Raw genomic sequence first — 9518 nt, forward strand, 5'->3', positions numbered from 1 at the left:
GTGGAATAGAAGCGAACCCTGATCAAATCTGAGTTGTGCTGAACATACCCTTTTCCACAAGCATTAAAGATGTCCAGCGTTTGGCTGGGCAAGTGGCCGCCTTGAGTAGATACATCTCTCGATTAGTTGACAAATGCCACTTGTTCTTCTCTCCACTCAAGAAATCAAAGGAGTTTGAATGGACCCCAGCTTGCGAAGAAGCCCTACAACAACTGAAAAGGTATTTGACTTCACCTCCTCTTCTATCCAAATCCCTCACAGGAGAGACACTTTATACATACTTAGCTGTCTCTAAAATAGTAGTCTCAACCGTCCTAGTTAGGGAGGACAATAGGAAGTAGTTGCCTATGTATTACGTGAGTGAGTCGCTCTTTGATGTTGAGACTCGTTACAGCCAGCTGGAGAAGTTGGCCTTATCACTCATCCATGCCTTTGGAAAGCTTCGCCCATATTTCCAATGCCATTTCATATCGTCCTTACCACTTTCCCATTGAAGAAGAACCTCCACAAACCAGAACTGTCAGGATGACTCACCCAATGGATGGTTAAGCTGAGCAAATTTGATGTGTCCTACCAACCTTGAATAGCCGTTAAGTCTCAAGCACTAACTGATTTCATAACTGACTTCACGCCTAACACATCTATCTAGGCAAAGAGATAGTTGATGTGCATGACAAATTTTGGGTCTCGCAAGTGGGCTTTCTCAGTAGACGGATCCAGTAATTCAAATAGAAGCGGCTTGGCCATTGTGCTAATCTCACTAGAGGGAGACATTATCCAAAGGGCAATTAGATGCGGCTTCAAGTACACTAACAATGAGGTTGAGTATGAGGCACTGATAGTTAGGCTCACCTTAGCAAAAGACGTAAAAGTGAAGAAACTGGAGGTCAAGTTAGTCTCACAATTAGTGGTAAATCAGTTCCAAGGAAATTACCAAGCCCGAGATTCGAAGAGGAATATATACCTCAGCATAGTGAAAGAACGTCAATCTTCCTTCGAAGAATTTACAATCATGCAAGTACTGAGAACCGAGAATGCTCACGTAGACACCCTAGTCAACCTCAGATCATCTTTTCAAGGGTAATTTCTAGCAACCGTCCCACTTATGTTTTCGTAGTGGCCTGCAGGCTGGAAAGATCCTAAGCCAGAAGACACTCACACCCTCAAAGAGACCCTAAAAATGTTAGACATCAGCTCGGTTGACTCATGGATGACACTAATCATCCGATACTTGGTAAATGATGAACTTCTCCCCGACAGGAACAAAGCCTATCGACCAAAAAGCCAATGCTATCAGATTCACGATCTATGAAGGTCAGTTGCTAAAGAAGTCATTTTCTAGCCCCTATCTCAAGTGTATTACTCCGAAACATGCCAAATATGTCCTTGCTGAGATACGTGAAGGCGAGTGTAAGAACCATGTTGGGGGACACAGTCTGACCCACCAAGTGATCACAGCCAGTTATTACTGGCCTACCATGAGAGTTAATTCAATAGTCGACGGTAGAGGGTGTGATAGTTGTCAAAGATTCATCAATGTCTCGCACCTACCTCTTGAAAGACTAAATTCCATCCTCACTCCTTGGCCATTTATGAAGTGGGGTATAGACATAGTCAGTAAACTCCCGACCGCACTGAGGCAACGAGTATACATGTTAGCGATCACCGACTACTTCACCAAGTAGATAGAAGTCGAGGCATTCGCCCAAGTGCAAGACAAAGAAGTGAAGGGATTCATCTAGAAGAATGTGATATGTAGATTCGGCATACCGAAGGAGTTAGCCATTGATAATGGGTCCCAGTTCATCAGTTTAGGGTTCAGGGACTTCTATGATACATGCAGTATCAAGCTGAGCTTCTCAAAACCTCACTCCTCAACCAAATGGGCAGGCAGAGTCTTCCAATAAAATGGCTATTCAGACACTCAAGAAACATCTCTAGAAAGCTAAGGGAGCCTAGGTAAACGAACTACCAGGAGCACTATGGTCTTACCAAACAACCGCCTACTCATCCACCGGAGAGACCCCCTTCTCACTAGCATACGACTCTAAGGCAATCATCCCAGCTAAGATGTATATCCCTTCAACCAGATTCTAATCAACGAATCAGCAAACCAATGATGAGAAGCTTTGTCACTACCTAGATACCATTGACGAACTGAGGGAGCAGGATCAAATAAAGAATGCCATCTATCAGCAACGAGTCACTCGGCATTACAACCAAAATATTCGAGTGAGAACTTTCAAAGAAAGAGATTGGGTGCTTCAAAAAGTTTTTCAAAAAACTAGGGAAGTCAACGCTAAGAAGCATGGCCCTAACTAAGAAGGCCCGTACACGATAACCAAAGCAATGGACAAAGGCACCTAGAGGCTCCAAACTCCTAAGGGTAAAGAAGTTAGTAACAGTTGAAATGTCATCCATCTCAAACGGTAATATTTTAGCGATCTGTTTTTATGTTCCCTTTTTGTTTTTTTGTTTAATGAAAGAGTGAGTGAGCCTGTCCACCTCCCCTTTAGTCAATCGGCCTTTCAGCCAGTATCAATAAAAGGATTATTCAGTGAATAAAACTCATCAACTTCAATGGATTTATGTCGTCTCGGTTGCGAGGCCCGAATTACATCAACAGTCGATCATGCCGACAGGGCCTCGATACTTACATCTACAAAACTTTTTAACTTCAATGAATTTACATCAACTCGGTTGCGAGGCCAGAATTACATTAACAGTCAGTTACGCCGACAAGGCCTCAATACTTACATCTACAAAACTTTTCAACTTCAATAGATTTACATCGACTCGGTTGCGAAGCCCAAATTACATCGACAGTCGGTCACGTCGACAGGGCCTTGGTACTTACATTTACAAAACTTTTCAACTTCAATGGATTTACATCAGCTCGGTTGTGAGGCTCGAATTACATTGACAGTCGGTCACGTCGACAAAGCCTCAGTACTTTTAACATCTACAAATTTTTCTACTACAAGTGGTTTACATTGACTCGATCGCGAGGCCTGAATTACATCGACAGTCGGTCACGCCGACTGGGCCTCGCATACATAGCGCCGACTACAGTTATTAAACTCTAATCAATACACAGTTGCCCATGCCGATCAAGCCTCGGAACATTTGGATTCAAGTCTATTAATTTATGTCTACAGGGCTGTGATGGCTTACATTGATGGTCGACCATGTCGACTAAAGCCGTAACATCCAAAATGCACCAACTTACAAGGATAGTCGGCCAAGCCGACCCAATCCTTAGGCACATACATTAAGGGATCTGGGCACTTGGCCCAAGCATTCGAATCCTTAAAAAGTCAAAAATACTTTGAACATACAACTATGCAGCAAAGCGAAGAAACCATAATAATCGATAAAAGGAAAGCAATCTATTATAAGTTCAAAGCCGAATAGGTAGAGGGTTTTATATGAACAAAGGTAAACAAGGCACCATGCGCTTGAAAATCTAAGACAAAAAGTACATAGAAACTAAGGGTTAGCATGACCCGTCTAATCCTCCTAAGTCGACTGATCTCCAATCTGCTTGACTTCCTTTTCTTGGTCAACTAACCCACCAACAGTAACTACGTCTTTTGTAGACTCAGTTAAGCCCACCAGGAACTCATCCTGATTTTCAACGACTTCTGTCTGGTCCTTCAAATTAGAATCAATTTGCCTACCTAGCGTTCAATCATCGACACTAGCCGTCTTAACTTCTATTTCTTTCTAGAGCTCGATGTCACCGTCAGGATCCCAAAGCAAAGTCTTCTCAGCCTTGTATTCTTTCATCAGTTCGGTGCAGGCCTTAATCATTGCATCCTCTATGATAGACTTGCAACGCTCCCAGAGGGCGGCTGACTCTTCCTTTTTCTTGGCTAGTTCTCTCTTTGCATTAGAGAGCACTTTCTCAGTTTCAACTAATGCCCTCTTCAATTCAGTGGAGTATGACTCAGCCAGCTTCTGTTTGGCGAGACTTTCATTGGCACTCTTCAATGCTTGAGACTCCTAGTTCTTTAAATTGGTGTTAGACTTGGTTAATTCATGGATCTGCGCATCCTGGGCGATCACAACCTTCTTCAAATAGAGCACCCCGCTCAAAGCCTACAAGAAATCTTGAATTAGTTCCATAACTTGGCGAGAACAGAATAGCAACTGGAAGGTACCTAAAGTTGTCGAGTCACTACCCACTCACCGCAGCAATCACACCCATCTGGTTCAGTCGGGTCTCGTTAGCCAGTAGTAGGAATGATTCCGCTAGGTTACCCATCCCAACCGTATCAGAGTAAATCGAGGTCATATTGGGAAGGGTGATAGTCACCTTTTCATCCTCTTCAAAAGGAACTTACTCAGATGATTCGGCTCCAACAGACAACTGATCGACTACTAGAGTATACTCGATTTGCTGACCTTGAGCCTTCTTGTGGGCTGACTGCCTCTTCCTCTTAGCTCTGCATTGTGCGGCCACGTCACTCACGTCCGGGATATCCACCTTTAAGTTTCTCATCAACCTCTTTGTAAAGGCAAACTCCTCGGGTGCTAGTGGATGAAGAAACGAGTGGCCAAATAAAATATGATTGTTGTAGCAGACAAATAACACGTGCCAATACTGCTTCAACGAGGGGAAAGGGATACCTCTTTGAACAGCCTCCACTCTGACCCACAGATGACACATCCTTAGGTTGGACTCTTTCAAGATCACCCTTCAATCTCTCTCTTCCTTTGGAATGGCAAGAACTTCCGTCGTCATCATGTCAAGACCGTCTGAGCTCTATCCGACTCGATTGAAGTCGGGATCTGCAAAAGACAGAGAGAATAAGACTTAGTAATCACAATTATTAAGCAAGAATCAGTCTCTCAACTATGGCTCTCCATGTATATGATATCTCCCCCAGCTTCTTTCGTCGAATATAGCCTTGCCCTTCGTGAAGAAGAACCTCTCCTTCTAATTCTTGTTGCTCAACCTCAAGTTTGTCACCAAGTGGCGTTGATCGTGCCTAAGGGTGATTGAGTATCTACTCTTCTCTCGGTCATGCTCCTTCAGATAATAGAAGTACAGGAATTCATGAAGACTGAACATGACTCGGTTCTGGACACATAACACCTCCAAGCACAACAATATCTCCAAGAGTTTGGCATGATCTGTGTTGGCACGATCATAAAATGATTCAATACTTCCCAGACGAGCCAAGGTATGGGGAGGCGTAGTCCATCATGAAACCATATCTCATACGCACTCACCCATCCCTTAGCTTCCCAATCGACCCTCTCATAACTCTTTAGGATCGTGATATCCACTGAACCAAAGATGTAGTACCGCATCCGAATCCATCACTGATCATTCTCTTTAAGCAAAGGCGGATAGTTGGCATCTAGGATCCTGCTACCCAATCAGCTAGGCTTCTCTACCAAGCCATTACTGGTTGAAGTATCACTCCCATAGCCTCTCGACTCATTCTCCTTCTCCTTCCCACTCATCCCTTGCCCATCTGAACTGCTACCATTTGACTCAACAGTATCACCTGGCTGGGAGATTGCTACGTTCACCTTTTAGGAATGCCTATTGGGACATTGCCTTCTTCTAACATTACGACCATGGTAGGAGCCTGCTCATACTCGCCCCTGCATCCATCTCCATATGATCCTCCTTGCTCGACTCGGAGTGAGACATCGGGTGATGATTCAAACAACTCTCAACATTTGACTCGGTCTGGCAGATCGACAAGATGATCAAGTCTAACCTAACGTCAATAATCTTCACCCAAGCTAACGTTTCACTTGACATGGACAATGATGCCAAGGCGAGCCAAATGGATACCGAGAGTAAGTCAACTCCATCTTCTCGCAACCGATGGAAGCTAAAAAACCCGTAAATCGCAAGAAACACGGAAAAATAATGATTTTGCTATAAATTAGGAACTCGCCAAAACCAAACCAAAGAACTTGCTAAATCCCATGCTACCTGCTTAACAACATTTCTAGGGCTTATTAGACTCGGTTTCTTGAGAAAAAGAAACAAGAAACCAGTGGAAAAATACAAAAACTTCGAACTCCTTCGGAATTTCTCCAAAAACTATCCTAAACACATCGAAATTTTTCCCAGAGAACATAAAGAATAGAAAAACAAGGAAAACGAACTCATATTTGAAGAAGTGCTAAGACTTTACCATGAACAGAAGAAAGACTCGCCTGAATCGCCACCGTAGAGAAAATTTTCAAGTAAACTGAAGTAAAAGTTTTTTTAAATGCCGAAAACAAAATGAAAAGACGAAGGTGTCTAAGGGATTTATCTTTCTCCACATTCCCACCTTGTTAGAGGGAACACATGGCACCTAGCGATTGGACACGACCTTTTGCATTCCCACTCAAAAAAAAAAAAAAAAAAAAAGCCCACCTCTGTTGTACATGTATCGCATGGCAAAATCATTTCGGGATCTGCAATCTTCATTCTCCTGCTCAAACCCAATGAAACCCTACGGTACACGTGTCCCACTATCAAAGCGCCACCAAGTCACTCAAACGAGACTTTGTCCATCTAGACGAGCCGACCCTGTCTCAGTACAAAAGACAAGTATCTTAGGTTCAGACTATATAGGTGTTCGGCCTTAGCAGCCAACCAAATATTACTTAGGGACACATCTCGCACCCTGTTACTCAACTCGACCAACCTAGCGAACACGGCTGCCGAGACCGCGCCCCTTATCCTAACAACTGACTCAACCAATCGAATGGAGTCAATCGCGCAAAAGCATAAGGTTACAACCAGTGGAAGCATTGCACGTCGCACTAGGACGGCGCACATCCATTTAGTCAAGAGAGTAGTCACTTACCCTGGCAGACTGCCTACTAGCATGATCAATCCCCTACCAGATCGACTATTCTCTAAGCAAAATACCTTTTAACTTAGAGAGTGAGGGGATAAATGTAGGGGTCAAAAACCACCTGGGTCTCTATCAGGCCCAAGTCTTCATCTTCTATCACAAGGGCCTAAGGGCATGGTCCAACTCTGGTTGGGTCACACTTGATTCTGTGACTTGGGCCCAAGTCTAGCAAGCTTCCAGAATGGGCTTCGACAACAGCCTACCAAAGGTCAGGCCTCCGGAACAAGGTAAGTAGGATTCTTCCTCTTTGGTTCTATCCTGATCCATCCAAGATTTCGTATCTTGGATGAATTTAGACTCTTGCTGCTAATGAGGTAAGTGAATCAAGGTCATCCTTATTCACTAGATCTCTTCCTATGTGGATTTCAAATCCTATTGGGATACAAACATCCTATAACTACTATATAAACAGAGGTCATCCTACTGTTTAGGCATTGAACATTACACCTTATAACCCTATAGTTCTCAATCTTGAGAGCTATACTCCAACTCCCTAGTCTTAGTTCCCTACTAAGCTACTAGATCCTTCCTTTCCCTTAACCCCCATTAAAAAGCCTTTATTATCTTTACTGACTTGAGCGTCGGAGTGCCTACAACAAACACCACTCCAATGTTTTCTGTTCGCTTCACGTGGGTTCATTTGTGTATGTGCAGGTGAAGTAGATTGTTAGTGGCCTCAACCTCACGGGATCAGACCCTACTTCAACAACCGTAGATTTTGACGTCTACAAACAATATCTTTGCAAATTGTATAACATATTTGTTTCTCCTTAAACTTCTTTTTTCTTAAACTTCTTTTTCTTGTTTAAGAAAAAGAAGTTTAAGGAGATTTATGAAAAGACTATAACATACCCCTGGTTTAATAAAAAATGAATTTAAGGTAATCATGAAACGATTAAAATACCCTTGGTTTAAGAAAAGAGAGTTCATGGAGATTGATGAAAAGACTAAAATACCCTTGGTTTTAGAAAAAAAAATTTGAGTTTTCGTATCACATGATCAGTCTGTAAAAAATACATTTTACAAATGACATTGTTATCACAAAGTAGAAAAAATTATAAAATATATGTTTAAAGATTTAATATAATCTTTTTTTATATTTAAGAAAAAATATTGTGTAAATTAAATATTTTTGTCACACATTTTTTAGTTAGTAAATTGATTTTTTTATCAAAAAATGGTGTAAATTAAATATTTTTGTACCTTTTTTGGTTTGTAAATTATTTTTTATTGTTTTTGGTTTTATGAATATCAAGGTTATTTCTTACTTTTCCTATGTAAGAACATGATATTACAAGGGCATTCAAGTCAATATCAATATGTTATTACCCATATTTCAATAAATATTAATTAAAAATTTATATAAAAATGTCAAATTAAGTTTGACGCCTTAAACTTCTTTTTCTCAAACCAAGGATATTTTAGTCTTTTCATCATTCACTTAAATTCCATTTTCTTAAACTAGGGGTACATTAGTCTTTTCATAAATCTTCTTAAACTCATTTTTTCTTAAACAAGAGGCATCTTTGTCTTTTTATCGGTCAACATTGGTCAATAGTGATCAACAATTAGATTTAACGGCGAAAATTAACAGTAGGAGAGGGGTTTGTGTAATACATGATAGATTTGGACCAAACACAATTTTGGATACTTTAGGGGAGGAAAATGGCTTTAATGCTAATAGTAAAGATGTCTATAGTCATATTATACAACTCTATTAGGAAAAATGAAACTGTTTATCCCCAAGCATGTTCTTTGATTAATTTTCAAAACCTAAGGACAATCTTTGAAAAATACACCCAAACTTAGAATCTACCTGATAATTCTATAAAATAGAAGGTAATCTATAAAAATATCTTTATAAACTTTATAACATAGCAGTACTCAAAATGTATATATCTAATAAATCCTATGTTAAAAGCATCTCCTAATCATATTTTCTTGTAAAGAAGATTTAAGCTAAAGAAGGTAGAATTTACCAGAGAATGCTCAAATACAAGATGTGAAGAAAAGAAGAAGTTTGTATTTTCTCTCTTGTGTATTCTATGTACAATTGTTGTGAATTTATACAAGAAAAGAATGTAACATAATGGAAAGAAAATATTTACAATAAAGACAAAATATGTATAAAGAAGGAAATGTAATATTTGATAATTGGTTTCTATTTTGATTCCTCAATTCACGTCTCAATTCAAGCCTTCTTTCCAATACTCCCTTTCAATCTTGTGGTTTATAAATGTCATAAACCCCAAGCTTGCATAAAAAATGCAATTGTCGTCTGCTTCCTAGACCTTTGTGAATATATCAATCGACTGATTCGTTGTTCGAATATGCATCGTCTTAATGATTCCTTCTTGAATCTCGTCTCTGAAAAAATGACAGTCTATCTCTATATACTTCGTTCTTTCATGAAACATGAGATTTGCTGCAATGTCATTTGCTGCTTTATTATCACAATATAGCTTGACAAGTTCTTTGACTAGAACTCCAAGATCTCTCAAAAGCCTAAGTATCCAGACAATTTCACATGTTGTGTAGGCCGTAGCCTTATATTCAACTTCTACTGATGATAATGACACTATGGACTACTTCTTTGTTTGCCATGAAATAAGGTTGTTTCCAAGCTTGACACAGAAACAC

The sequence above is a fragment of the Pistacia vera genome, unplaced genomic scaffold (genome assembly GCF_008641045.1).
Source record: "Pistacia vera cultivar Batoury unplaced genomic scaffold, PisVer_v2 Contig32, whole genome shotgun sequence".
Lineage (NCBI taxonomy): Eukaryota > Viridiplantae > Streptophyta > Magnoliopsida > Sapindales > Anacardiaceae > Pistacia > Pistacia vera.